This window comes from Bos mutus, chromosome 14 (assembly GCF_027580195.1).
Source record: "Bos mutus isolate GX-2022 chromosome 14, NWIPB_WYAK_1.1, whole genome shotgun sequence".
NCBI classification, from domain to species: Eukaryota; Metazoa; Chordata; class Mammalia; order Artiodactyla; family Bovidae; genus Bos; species Bos mutus.
In genome coordinates, this window is record NC_091630.1 from 20,593,176 (window position 1) to 20,607,267 (window position 14,092).

General features: G+C 42.9%; 1 protein-coding gene across 1 annotated transcript in view; it reads left to right on the plus strand.

Annotated features, from left to right (window-relative positions):
* The first annotated feature begins 5,510 nt into the window (after nt 1-5,510).
* ATP6V1C1 (ATPase H+ transporting V1 subunit C1) overlaps nt 5,511-14,092 on the plus strand; it is a 42,098-nt gene continuing 33,516 nt past the window's right edge. The window contains exon 1 of the mRNA XM_005899369.3: nt 5,511-5,669. The gene's annotated coding sequence lies outside the window, so the exon portion shown is untranslated. The remainder of the gene's footprint in view (nt 5,670-14,092) is intronic.

A 14,092-nucleotide genomic window follows, 5' to 3' on the forward strand; every position in this document is an offset into this window, starting at 1 on the left:
GTACCAGTTTACAGAACCACTAGCAGTATAAGAGATTCTGTCTTATCATATTCTCACCAGCATTGGCTATTATGTATTGCCGGGACTGCAATGTATATATTCATATCTTTGCTAATGTAAGTTATTATTCACATTTACTTTTATATATTATTTATTTTGATAAATATTTCTATGTATGTTATCTTACTTATATCTTTGAGCACTAGTAAGAGTGTGCATTTCCCCATATGTTTTATTTCAGCCAGTGGTATTTCCTTTTATCTCAATTTTTTGTGCTTTTTGCTCATTTCCCAGTTAGGGTCTTATTATTGTTCTTATTAATTTGTCTGTGCACTTTACATAATATAAACTGGATACCATAAATTTTTACCAAAGAAAAAAACAGTTCATGAAAGCATTTGAGTTCATTAAAGGTATGAGCAGATGGCAATGGATTTACATTACAGCAATTAAAGTGATCTCAAATGGGGTCCTAAGCAGACCTATTTCACAAGTTCTTTATCATGTCACTTTCTTTCTTCTCTGCTCCCTATGCCTTATGCATTCCTTGCATGCCTTCACCTGCTCCTCCGGTTTCCCTTCCTTTCCAATTGAGATTGGAAACTAGTTTAGACATGGCTTTTGTTTTTTTGTCTCCATGCACCCAAGCTCAGCTTATCTTCAACTCTGTCAGTTTATCTAAGTATTTTCCTAAACAAGGACACTTCCTTTTCTAAGAGGAATATAAGTGCCACCTTTCAAGATATTACAGTTGTTGTTGTCCAGTCACTTAGTCATAGCCAACTCTTTGGAACCCCATAGACTCCAGCATGCCAGGCTTCCCTGTCCTTCATCATCTCCCAGAGCTTGCTCAAACCCATGTTCATTGAGTTGGTGATTCCATACAACCATCTTCTCCTCTGTCATCCCCTTCTCCTCCTGACTTCAGTTCAATTCAGTTCAGTCGCTTGGTCGCGTCCAACTCTTTGTGACCCAATGGACTGCAGCATCCCAGGCCTCCCTATCCATCACCAACTCCCAGAGTTCACTCAAACTCATGTCCATTGAGTCGGTGATGCCATCCAACTACCTCATCCTTTGTTGCCCCCTTCTCCTCCTGCCATCAGTCTTTCCCAGGATCAGGGTCTTTTATGATGAGTTAGTTCTTCACATCAGGTGGCCAAAGTACTGGAGCTTCAGCTTCAGCATCAGTCCTTCCAATGAATATTCAGGATTGATTTTCTTTAGGATTGAATGGTTTGATCTCCCTGCAGTCCAAGGAACTCTCAAGAGTCTTCTCCAACACCACAGTTCAAAAACATCAGTTCCTTGGTGCTCAGCCTTCTTTATGGTCCAACTCTCACATTCCTTCATGACTACTGGAAAAACCATAGCTTTGACTATACTGACCTTTGTCGGCAAAGTAATGTCTCTGCTTTTTAATATGCTGTCTAGGTTGGTCATAGCTTTTCTTCCTAGGAGCAAGTGTCTTTTAATTTCATGGCTGCACTCACCACCTGCAGTGATTTTGGAGTCAAAGAAAATAAAGTCTGTCACTGTTTCCACTGTTTCCCCATTTATTTGCCATGAAGTGATGAGACCAGATGCCATGATCTTAGTTTTCTGAATGTTGAGTTTTAAGCCAGCTTTTTCACTCTCTTGTGAAAAATTATTTTGATTCCTATTGTGCGATTAATTTCAGTTACTTTCCCCACTTAGTTTCATTGAAACATTTATCTTTTTCCCTTGAAAAAATTATGAGGAAAAAATAAATTTTCTCTATGGATTTTTTTCAGTGCTTTAAGCTTAAAAGGTGCTTTAGGTACGTGGAAATGCAGGAAAACGTGTGTCATGCCTGCTATATATACTTAGATACCTATGATGCTCCTATGCACAGTAAGGAAAAGCAAGCGTCCCCACTCTTTGTAAACACATTCCCTTTCTATCAGAAGCCATTAGAAAGCAAGCATGCCCTGCTTATTTTAAACATGTTTGCTAGATTTTTTAATGAGATATGCTAGGTCTGATGATAAATGGAGCTCACATTATTGAACAATGCTTTATACTGCCTCTCAAGTATAACATGATGCTTAAAACACTGCAAAGTGTCCAGACGTCAGAAATAGATGCACTTGAGTTTAAAAATTAAGAAACAGGCATGAGAATTCTGCCTCAGGGCCACACACAAGCATAAAGAAACCAAAAGGTTTCAAACGCAGACCCTAATTTTTACTGCCCAAAGCAGCTGTCACTAGTCTCACTGTTGGGTATTTAAGTTTTAATTAATGAAAGTGAAATAAATTTTAAAACTCAGTTCTTCAGTCACAATAGCCACATCTCAAGTGCTCAAGAGCCACTTCAGTCTGGTGGACACAATATGGAAAGCACAGATTAACATTTTCACCACCAAAGAAAGTTGTATTGCACAGACAGAGCTAACAAAACATGGCCTTTGGGCACATGCTATGATAAATCCCTTGGAATTTCTGACGAGTTTCCAAAGCTGTGTTACAGAACCAGTGGTTGGAATTGCCTGAACAGCATCCAAAATTAGTGAAAAGCATTAGGCTGAAGATAGGTTGGTTGGTTGGTTGGTTTCTTTTTATTCAGATGTATTACTAAGGCTCTAAGAAATTCTGTGGTGAATTTCTGCATGGACACAACAGCCTGTAAAGGCATAAAATAGGTCAGAAAACCTGGGTCCTATATAATACATAGTAATAACAGCAGCCCTTCACAAGGCACTTCCTATGTGCCAGGCACTACACTGCATTTAAGCCTTACAACACCCCTATCACGTATATATTATTGCCACCAGTTTACGGGTGAAGAAGCTGAAATTCACAGGCCTGGGGTCACCCAGCTAGTCAGCAGCAGAGCCACGACTGAAAACCAGATATGTCTATTCCCTTGTCCTAAAAAGCTCTGTGATCTCTAGCTCTTCACCTTCCCTAATATAAAAATACTGAATTAAAAAATAAAAGTTTTTGATTTTTTATGCATAGAGAAGATTTGCTTTTTCCTCATAATTTCTTCATGGGAAAAAGATAAATTGTCTCAATGAAACTAAGTGGGGAAAGTATTTGAAACTAATCACACAATAGGAATCAAAATCAAAAACTGAATTAAAAAGTTCTCTAACATTTCACGCAAAGATGGGCTCGATAAAGGACAGAAATGGTACAGACCTAACAGAAGCAGAAGATATTAAGAAGAGGTGGCAAGAATACACAGAAGAACTGTACAAAAAAGATCTTCATGACCCAGATAATCACGATGGTGTGATCACTCACCTAGAGCCAGACATCCTGGAATGTGAAGTCAAGTGGGCCTTAGAAAGTATCACTACGAACAAAGCTAGCGGAGGTGATGGAATTCCAGTGGAGCTATTTCAAATCCTGAAAGATGATGCTGTGAAAGTGCTGCACTCAATATGCCAGCAAATTTGGAAAACTCAGCAGTGGCCACAGGACTGGAAAAGGTCAGTTTTCATTCCAACTCCAAAGAAAGGCAATGCCAAAGAATGCTCAAACTACTGCACAATTGCACTTATCTCACACGCTAGTAAAGTAACGCTCAAAATTCTCCAAGCCAGGCTTCAGCAATATGTGAACCGTGAACTTCCTGATGTTCAAGCTGGTTTTAGAAAAGGCAGAAGAACCAGAGATCAAATTGCCAACATCCACTGGGTCATCAAAAAAGCAAGCAAGTTCCAGAAAAACATCTATTTCTGCTTTATTGACTATGCCAAAGCCTTTGACTGTGTGGATCACAATAAACCGTGGAAAATTCTTCAAGAGATGGGAATACCAGACCACCTGACCTGCCTCTTAAGAAATTTGTATGCAGGTCAGGAAGCAACAGTTAGAACCGGACATGAAACAACAGACTGGTTCCAAATAGGAATAGGAGTGTGTCAAGACCGTATATTGTCACCCTGCTTTTTTAACTTATATGCAGAGTACATCATGAGAAACGCTGGGCTGGAAGAAGCACAAACTGGAATCGAGATTGCCTGGAGAAATATCAATAACCTCAGATACGCAGATGACACCACCCTTATGGCAAAAAGTGAAGAGGAACGAAAAAGCCTCTTGATGAAATTGAAAGAGGAGAGTGTAAAAGTTGGCTTAAAGCTCAACATTCAGAAAATGAAGATCATGGCATCCGGTCCCATCCCTTCATGGGAAATAGATGGGGAAACAGTGGAAACAGTGTCAGACTTTATTTTTCTGGGCTCCAAAATCACTGCAGATGGTGACTGCAGCCATGAAATTAAAAGATGCTTACTCATTGGAAGAAAAGTTATGACCAACCTAGATAGCATATTCAAAAGCAGAGACATCACTTTGCCAACAAAGTTCCGTCTAGTCAAGGCTGTAGTTTTTCCAGTGATCATGTATGGATGTTAAAGTTGGACTGTGAAGAAGGTTGAGCGCTGAAGAATTGATGCTTTTGAACTGTGGTGTTGGAGAACTCTTGAGAGTCCCTTGGACTGCAAAGAGATCCAACCAGTCCATTCTAAAGGAGATCAGTTCTGGGTGTTCTTTGGAAGGACTGATGCTAAAGCTGAAACTCCAGTACTTTGGCCACCTCATGAGAAGAGTTGACTCATTGGAAAATACTCTGATGCTAGGAGGGATTGGGGGCAGGAGAAGGGGACGACAGAGGATGAGATGGCTGGATAGCATCACCGACTCGATGGATATGAGTTTGGGTGAACTCCGGGAGTTGGTGATGGACAAGGAGGCCTGGCGTGCTGCAATTTCTGCGGTCGCAGAGTCGGACACGACTGAGCGACTGAACTGAACGTTTCTAAACTATGTTCTGAACCAGAATAATACCACCTACCTTCCCAAGCTAATGAAATATGAAATATCAGGAGAGCGGTTTGCTATCTTTTTCTCCCAAAGGACATGATTTCTCCTGTCCGTGCCTCTGCCCTGTAACCTTGTTTGGTTTTCATTTTTATCTACTGTGGTTCCAACTATCCGATGTTTATCACAGGCCTCACAGACGCCCGAACAAGATTACAAGCTTTCTCCTGCAAGGAGTGATTCACGTCGGTAGACAATCCTAAGATAATGAGCACAATGACGAGCGTATAGTAAATGCTCCAAGGACATTTATGGAATTAACTCGAAGTGGACTGGAAGGAAAAGGTGAATCAGAGGCTGAAGGGAACTCTTAAGGATATTACTCAGAAAACCGGGCTGTCCGAAGAAAATCCTGAGTGGAGAAGTCTGAAGGCAAATTCCAAGCCGCAGAAACATGAAAATAAGTGGGGTAACCTTAAGGATGGCAGCGATGAAATTCACAGGTGGTGGGCGGAACTCCAGACGCAGAAACCCCACGCTCCCCGGAAGAGCTCTGCCCGCTCAGACTCCTGGCTCTCCCCCGCTCCCCGGGGAGCCTCCCAGCCCCGCCCCTCTTCCGTGGGCTCGGCTGCGGCGGCTGCGCAGTGGCGCGCGCGTAGGCGGAGCGGCGCACGTAGGCGGGGCGGAGCGCGCCGCGGTCAGCTGACCGTCCCGGCTGGCACGTGACTTGCTCCGTAGGCGCCGCGGTCGAGGAAGCCGTGAGGCCGGAGCTTAGGTCGGGGAGGGGATGGAGCGCTGAGCCGTTAACGCCTGCCAGGCTGTCCGCCTCTCTGCCTGTTACTGCCGGCACGTCCTCGTTTGACACTTCCCTGGGTCAGTGAGCGATGGCTACCTCCCCTCGGAAACCCCGGCCGGGCCGAAGCTCGCGCTGTGGTCGCGGCTTGGGAAGGATCGGGGCGCGCGCGGGGGCCGAGGCTGTGGCGTTGGAGCCTCCGGCTGGGCGGCCGTGTCCAGTTTCTCGGCGCGAGTTTGTCGCCGCCGTGGGCCTGGGTTCGGTCTCTAAGGGAAATGGAAGGAGGGGAAAAGAGAAAGGGCCCTAGGGGCTGTTCTGTGGCGGAGGCAGACATAAACACTGCGGGTCTGAGGCGTTTCTCCTTGGGTTGGGGTAAGGGTCACAGCGAATCCTAGCTCCGGGGAACGAAAGGTAACAGAGTGGCCCAGATGAGGATACGGGGTGGTGTGTGTGAGGTCACAGCGAGCGGGACAGCCTCCCCTGGGCGTACGTGCTTGCGAGTAAGGTGATGGCAGTTTAGAGGGTCTAGGAGACCCTCACCGAGGACGCAGGGTCCCTGTGACAGGGGAAAAAACGGGATTCCAGAGAACTCAGACAGTGTTTTTTGTTGTTGTTGTTGTTTAATTAGAATGGGGGAAGAGTAGGCAAGAAACTCTGAAAAGGAACTGGAGGAGAGAGTCACACAGGCAAATTGAATCACCTGAGAAACGCAGGAGCAAAGGGGAGAAAAGATTAGATTGTGTTTGCATCCCTCACTGAGGGTTATTGTAACTACCCGCCCCCCCCCCCCCCGCCCCCCAAACAGCCCTGAAGTACACAAATGTTGGATCATTTGGGGGTTGGGGAGACTCCTTTGTGAAGATCTGTTTTGGCCTTCTGAACTTATCCTTTGGTACTGTCATCTACTCCCGAATACCTTTTATTGAACAACAGTCACAGGAATTACGTTTTTTTTTTTTTTTTAATTATTGTTTTTTATTGCACTGGGTCTTCCTTGCTGTGAGCCGGCTTTCTCTAGTTGCCGCGGGGGGATACTCTCTAGCTGTGGTGTGCAGGTTTCTCGAGTTGTGTGCTTTTTTGTGAAGCACAGACTCTAGCGGGCTGGCTCAGTAGTTGTGGTTTAGTTGTCCTGAGGCATGTGGGATCTTCCTGGCCGGGAATCGAACCCATGTCCCCTGCGTTGCGAGGCAGATCCTTCACCACTGGGCCGCCCCGGAAGCCCCTTTCTTGTTTGTTTTGTTCTCACAGGTCTTTGAGAGGAAGTAGATGAAAGTACCATTCATCGTATAGACCGGGACCTATCTAGATAGACTCTTGGACCTAGAAACAGATCAAATGATGTGTTTTAAGTCTAGCATAACTTCTACTGTCTTCTGACTGCCAATTACCTGCCCAGTACTTAACCACCATCTCTCTAGAGAGAAGGGTGAGTTTCTCCTAGTGCATTCTTACCTTTGATTCAGCACTTTCGGTGAAACTTGAGTAGGACAGCTTCAAAGGGATTCTGCAGCGGTGGTCAGTGCTTTAAAAACCGCTTTTTAGTTAGTTTGGGTGAAGCCGTTCAGTTTACACTTCAGGTGGAGGAGATAATAAGCAGCAGGGTGGGCAAAAGGTGCTCAGCTTGTCAATCACGGTTCTCTGGCAACCAGCACGTCTCAAATGGTGCCGAAAGAGGGAACCTCGGGTTTATGTCTCAGAACTCCCGGATCTTTTTCTCTTTTGGTGTATCTTTCAGGGACTAGATAAAATCTAAAGAAACAGTACTCGGGATCTGACTAAATGCTGCGAGCTAGATGGTTCGTGTATAGAACTGGGCAGTAAATGATCACTTTTATTTTTTGATGTCAGTCTTCGGAGCCTTATTTACATTAGTTCTCTCTACCTAAAAAGAAACATTTGGGCCTCAAAAGTCTGATTCCCTGATTATTTCCACAACTTTGGAAATAATTGCATTGGCCAAAGAGCAAAGCTGGAATGCCAAAATAAACCTTTGCCAAAGGGTCTCCTTCTGGTCCACAGTCCCTAAGTGATCAGTCTTTCTTTTGAGCTTGAGTCTGCTTAGGGGTAACTACAGTTTGCACCAAATGTGTGTGTGTGTACTCAGTCCTTCAGTCGTGTCTGACTGTTTGTGACCCCATGGAAATACATACCTCTTAGTTGAATTTTGTTCTTGTACCTGTTCTGATCTGTCTGCCAGAGTAAACCTTTTTCACTCTTTGGCTGTGCAACTTTATACCTTTTCATTTACAATCTAATTCATGTTCAGCTCACATTTCACTGATATTTTAAAGACACAGTAAACCATTAGCATGGTGCTCTTGGAAAGACAGCTCAAGCGGTGAAACCAGGCAATCTAAATTCTCTTCACCAGGCAATCTAAATTTTCCTTTCGACATGAGTGATCCTTGGAACTAGAAAATTCAAACTCTGATCTTGATAATGAAGCAAATTTCTGTTCCACAGGTGTAGCAAATCTGCTGTATATTTATTGAGTTCCAAGAGGAGTCCTTAGGGCGGTGGAGGAGAGGTGCTTTGGTTCCATCATAGACCAGAAGATACAACCTTAGCTCTGTATTTGAAAATAAGATGCTAGACAAATGTAAAAATGGTATTTTATAGAAAGAGGATGATGTATCTTTTAAGATACTTTATGCAAACTATCCATGAATAGGAAGTTATTTGTAAATAAAGGTGGTTAATAGGTGGATTGACTTAACCATGACAGTTTTTTGTTGTTGTTGTTAATGGGCTAGCCTATAGTGTTTCTGCATGGGTGCTGTTGGCATTGTGGACAGAACTGCCTCTTGTTTGGCCACCAGCCGCTAAATGATGGTAGTGACCCCCACATTGGGACAACCTAAAATGATCCCAGACATTTTGAAACTCCTGAAGGAGAGAGGTACCATTTGGTTGTGCAGCACCCTTTGCGATGGCATCCTTTATCTGTTGAACATATACCTGAGTGCTTCTTAGTGACAGGCCCTCTACTATATGTTGGGGGCATAGAGGTTAAGAGTAGTGTTTTAGTAAACTTGCATGTAAAATGTATGTAGTCACTAGCTCTGTGACCTTGGGCAAGACTTCATTAACTGCCCTCTCATCTGCAAATAGGGGTGGTGATACCATCTTCCTTGAAGGAATCAAGTATAAAATTGCTTAGCATATTGAGTACTGATCTAACATAGCACATATTTAATAAGTGGTTGTCATTACCAGGAAACAGGATCTCAAGCTTACTTGAGTGATGAAACTTGTTTCAAGTCTTTGGCTTGTTGAATTTCAGGCTAGAATACATCGTCTTAGAGATATTAACACCTTCTGGTGAGAAACGTGGTGTTGTGATTCAGTCACTATTATCAGATACCAACCTGAAAGAGAAGGGAAGTAACATTTTGGGAGACAATGAGTGTAGAGTCAGGGAGTTTCCTGGCATGGAAGGAATTGTTTGCTCCCTGGGTCAGTGTTGAGTTGCCTGTGGCAGAGAGGAAGTGTCTGGGCGCTCCGAAGGTTCTGGTGATTCCTTTCAGTAATGGTACAGTGATCTCCTTGCCTGTCTGTGGATTCAACTTGCTTTAGCAGAAATTGCAAGAGATTTTTTTTTTAAACATTGTGTTATGTGTTATTATCTTTCTGGCCTGTTTCTGTTTTTATGATGGCATCTATGCCTAAGTAGGAGAAGGTAATGGCACCCCACTCCAGTACTCTTGCCTGGAAAATCCAATGGACAGAGGAGCCTGGTAGGCTGCAGTCCACAGGGTCGCTAAGAGTTGAACATGACTGAGCGATTTCACTTTCACTTTTCACTTTCATGCATTGGAGAAGGAAATGGCAACCCACTCCAGTGTTCTTGCCTTGAGAATCCCAGGGACCAGGGAGTCTTGTGGGCTGCTGTCTATGGGGTCGCACAGAGTCGGACTCGACTGAAGCAGCTTAGCATTAACATGCCTAAGTAAGGCTTGGCTTTTCCAAATGTACTTCTAGCCAGATACAAAGATGTAAAAAAGATGGCTGTTTATAAAATACATCTACTAAAAGTCTTTCACATTTCAGTATATTTATGGCATGAAGTTCAGGTAATCCTTAATGTGATTATAGGCCATCTATAAGTGCTGTTTCAGTTGAAGACAAGAGAACACAAAAGTTAAGATTGATTTAAAGAAGGTGTGTATCCTAACAATTTCAAACTTACATATAAATCACCAAAGTCTCCCTGGAGAGGTAGAATTCCTTGTTGTTATTGGAAGCTTTTATTTAAACAAATTTTATTGTGAGTAAGCCCCTCCAACAATCCCAGTTAAGATGTTTCCTTGTTGAAGGATAGAATTTAGCATTCAGAATTATTCATTCATGCAGAAGTTACCATTCAGGTAATTATTCTTACCTTTTATTTGTGTGGTATTAAAATTTCCGGGGAAGGATTAGCAGCCTTTTAAGAAGGATGGATTGGGGCTGTTTTACACTGTGATCAGTTCTGTTCGACGCTGATGTGTCACAGTTGGAAGGCTGTGTGATACTTCGTGATATCTGAGGTATTCCTCCTTGTGCAGGTTGAAATAAGCCACTTTAGTGAACAGCTTGGTATTTTCAAGGACTGTAAAAGAATGTTTTTTTTTTTTGCATGTAGACCCCCATCAGTCTTCACTGTGAAATTTAAATTTACTGTGAAAGGTGGTTGCATTTCAGAGACTGAGGTGTTGGTTTCTTGAAAGCAGTTAAATATTGGAGCACTTACTGGGATGCCCTATTTTCTGTGGTTGCCCCTGTCTTTGGTCAGGCTCTTACTTTCATCCACAGAAGAAGTGCTAGTAGCTGTTTGAGTTTATTATCTTCACCTCTTGTATTATCATGATAGTTGTTATTTACTCTTCTTTTGGAGTAGGGGATTTTGGGGATTCTGTGGGATTTTAGCGCTCTTGAATCCATGACCCCTGCACTGGAAGCACAGGCGTAACCACTGGACTGTCAGGCAAGTCCCTGCTTTACTCTTTTTATTTCGCATCCTAATCACTTGTGATTGGAAAATAATCCACTGCCTTTAAATTCTTAGAAGTGGGTGATACAGTAATGAAATAAACAGGTTCTGAGCTTTGAACCAGGATTTCCTTTCTTCTTTCCTTCCCTCCATTTTGAAAAAGACTTGTTACTGTTTAAAAAAAAAAAAAGCATACTTATTGCAGTCAGACAGATAGAAGTGTTTAAGAAATGTGACTAGTGTTTCTCTTGTGCCTCCAGTGTATTCTGCTCGATTTTTTTAATCTCATCATGTGCCTTGTTTTCTTTCTGCTCCTCCTTGGAGGAGTGTATGGCAACCCACTCTAGTATTCATGCCTGGAGAATCCATGGACAGAGGAGCCTGGTGGGCCACAGTCCACAGCGTCACAAAAAGTTGGACACAACTGAAGCAACTTAACACGCACAGCCTCCCATTACCTAAAGCAGTTTTTTTTTAAATAAAAAAAAAAACAAATTTGTGGCACCCTAGCTCCCAAGAGATGGAACCCCTGTCCCTGCATTGGAAGGTGGAGTCTTAACCACTGGACCTCCAGGGGAAGTCCCTAGAGTAGTCTTTTTAGCCCTGGAAAAAATTTTCAAGAAGTTTTGGGAGTGAATCAGGACTCTACACTGTGGTCACAAACCCACCTATTTATATATATGGCATTTAAAAATCCTCTGTATTCTGTCCTTCACAAATGAAATAAAATTGTGTGTTTCTTGAGCAAAGCAATAGTTTACCCAGATTTTGTTTTGTTCTGTACTTGATTTCATATGTCATTTTGCTTTTCACTTATTTTTTAAGTTCATAAGCCGCCATTGAAAGCATGCGAAAAGTGGGTTGATACATTTAAAGTTTCTACATTCCATAGAACAAAAATCATTCCTGCATTATGGACCTGACAGTACTGTGTGATTCTTGTTTGTGATGATGTGACATGTAGCCATCTTATTAAGGAACGGTTGCCATTTCATGTAACATTTACTGTATAATTCACTAAATAATCATGGAAATGCTTGTTCTACTACAGTGGTTCTAAAACCTGACTCATCATCTGATTCACTTGAAGGATTTAACAAGAAAATAAAAGGGTCCTGGGTCCTACCCAGTATAGATTGATGGAATATAGAAGCAAAAAAGGATCCTGGATGTGGGAATCCAATCCTCTCATTTTGCAAATGAAGACATTTATGCAGACGATGACATGCAGAACTGGGATTAGATTCCACGTCTTCATATTCTCAGTGCAGTGCCCTGGTGGTTACATTGCGTTTCCTTTGGAAACTGGCGTTTGGATTCTTTATGGCTGCAGTTCCCAGTGAGATAAAAAGACCTTGATCTCATGCTTCAGGCACAGGTACATTCCAGCAAAAGAATGACTAGAGAGCTTTAAACTAGACAGTTGGCAGAGCTCATGGTGCTGAAGGGCTTATGAATACCTTATGAATCCCTGGGGCATCCGGAGGAATCCCAGGAAAATCAGATCTTAACTGGTAGGGCTAAGTTAGCCCCAGAGTAAAGATTTAGACCTAACCTAACAAAGTATTGGGCTGGCCAAAATTTTCTTTTGGGTTTTTCCTTAAGATTTTACAAGAAAACCCAAAAGAATTTTTTGGCCAGCCCATTGCCAGCCTTGAATGAAACATGCTAAAGCTTAAGTAACTTAAGACTGTCAGAACAAAGCACAACATATTTTTATTAATATTTATTTTTTCGGTCGCACCAAGTGTCTTGCAGATCTTAGTTCCCTGATTAGGGATTGAACCTGGGCCCTCAGCAGTGAGAGCAGAGTCCCAACCACTGGACCACCTGGGGATCCCGCCTTTTAAAAAAAAAAAAAACTTTTTAAAGCATCAGATCAGATCAGATCACTCGCTCAGTCGTGTCCGACTCTTTGCGACCCCACCTCGCTGTCCATCACCAACTCCCGGAGTTCACTCAGACTCATGTCCATCGAGTCAGTGATGCCATCCAGCTATCTCATACTCTGTCGTTCCCTTCTCCTCCTGCCCCCAGTCCCTCCCAGCATCAGAGTCTTTTCCAATGAGTCAGCTCTTCGCATGAGGTGGCCAAAGCACTGGACTTTCAGCTTTAGCATCATTCTTTCCAAAGAAATCCCAGGGCTGATCTCCTTCAGAATGGACTGGTTGGATCTCCTTGCAGTCCAAGGGACTCTCAAGAGTCTTCTCCAATACCACAGTTCAAAAGCATCAATTCTTTGGCGCTCAGCAACTCTCACATCCATACATGACCACAGGAAAAACCATAGCCTTGACTAGATGAACCTTTGTTGGCAAAGTAATGTCTCTACCTTTGAATATGCTATCTAGGTTGGTCATAACTTTCCTTCCAAGGAGTAAGCGTCTTTTAATTTCATGGCTGCAGTCACCATCTGCAGTGATTTTGGAGCCCAGAAAAATAAAGTCTGACACTGTTTCCACTGTTTCCCTATCTATTTCCCATGAAGTGATGGGACAGGATGCCATGATCTTCGTTTTCTGAATGTTGGGTTTTAAGCCAACTTTTTCACTCTCCACTTTCACTTTCATCAAGAGGCTTTTGAGTTCCTCTTCACTTTCTGCCATAAGGGTGGTGTCATCTGCATATCTGAGGTGATTGATATTTCTCCTGGTAGTCTTGATTCCAGCTTGTGTTTCTTCCAGTCCAGCGTTTCTCATGATGTACTCTGGGTATAAGTTAAATAAACAGGGTGACAATATACAGCCTTGACGAACTCCTTTTCCTATTTGGAACCAGTCTGTTGTTCCATGTCCAGTTCTAACTGTTGCTTCCTGACCTGCGTACAAATTTCTCAAGAGGCAGGTCAGGTGGTCTGGTATTCCCATCTCTTTCAGAATTTTCCACAGTTTATTGTGATCCACACAGTCAAAGGCTTTGGCATAGTCAATAAAGCAGAGATAGATGTTTTTCTGGAACTCTCTTGCTTTTTCCATGATCCAGCAGATGTTGGCAATTTGATCTCTGGTTCCTCTGCCCTTTCTAAAACCAGCTTGAACATCAGGAAGTTCACGGTTCACATATTGCTGAAGCCTGGCTTGGAGAATTTTGAGCATTACTTTACTAGCGTGTGAGATGAGTGCAATTGTGCGGTAGTCTGAGCATTCTTTGGCATTGCCTTTCTTTGGAATTGGAATGAAAACTGACATTTTCCAGTCCTGTGGCCACTGCTGAGTTTTCCAAATTTGCTGGCATATTGAGAGCAGCACTTTCACAGCATCATCTTTCAGGATTTGAAATAGCTCCCCTGGAATTGCATCACCTCCACTAGCTTTGTTCGTAGTGATACTTTCTAAGGCCCACTTGACTTCACATTCCAGGATGTCTGGCTCTAGGTCAGGGATCACATCATCGTGATTATCTGGGTCGTGAACATCTTTTTTGTACAGTTCTGTGTGTTCTTGCCACCTCTTCTTAATATCTTCTGCTTCTGTTAGGTCCATACCATTTCTGTCCTTTATCGAGCCCATCTTTGCATGAAATGTTCCTTTG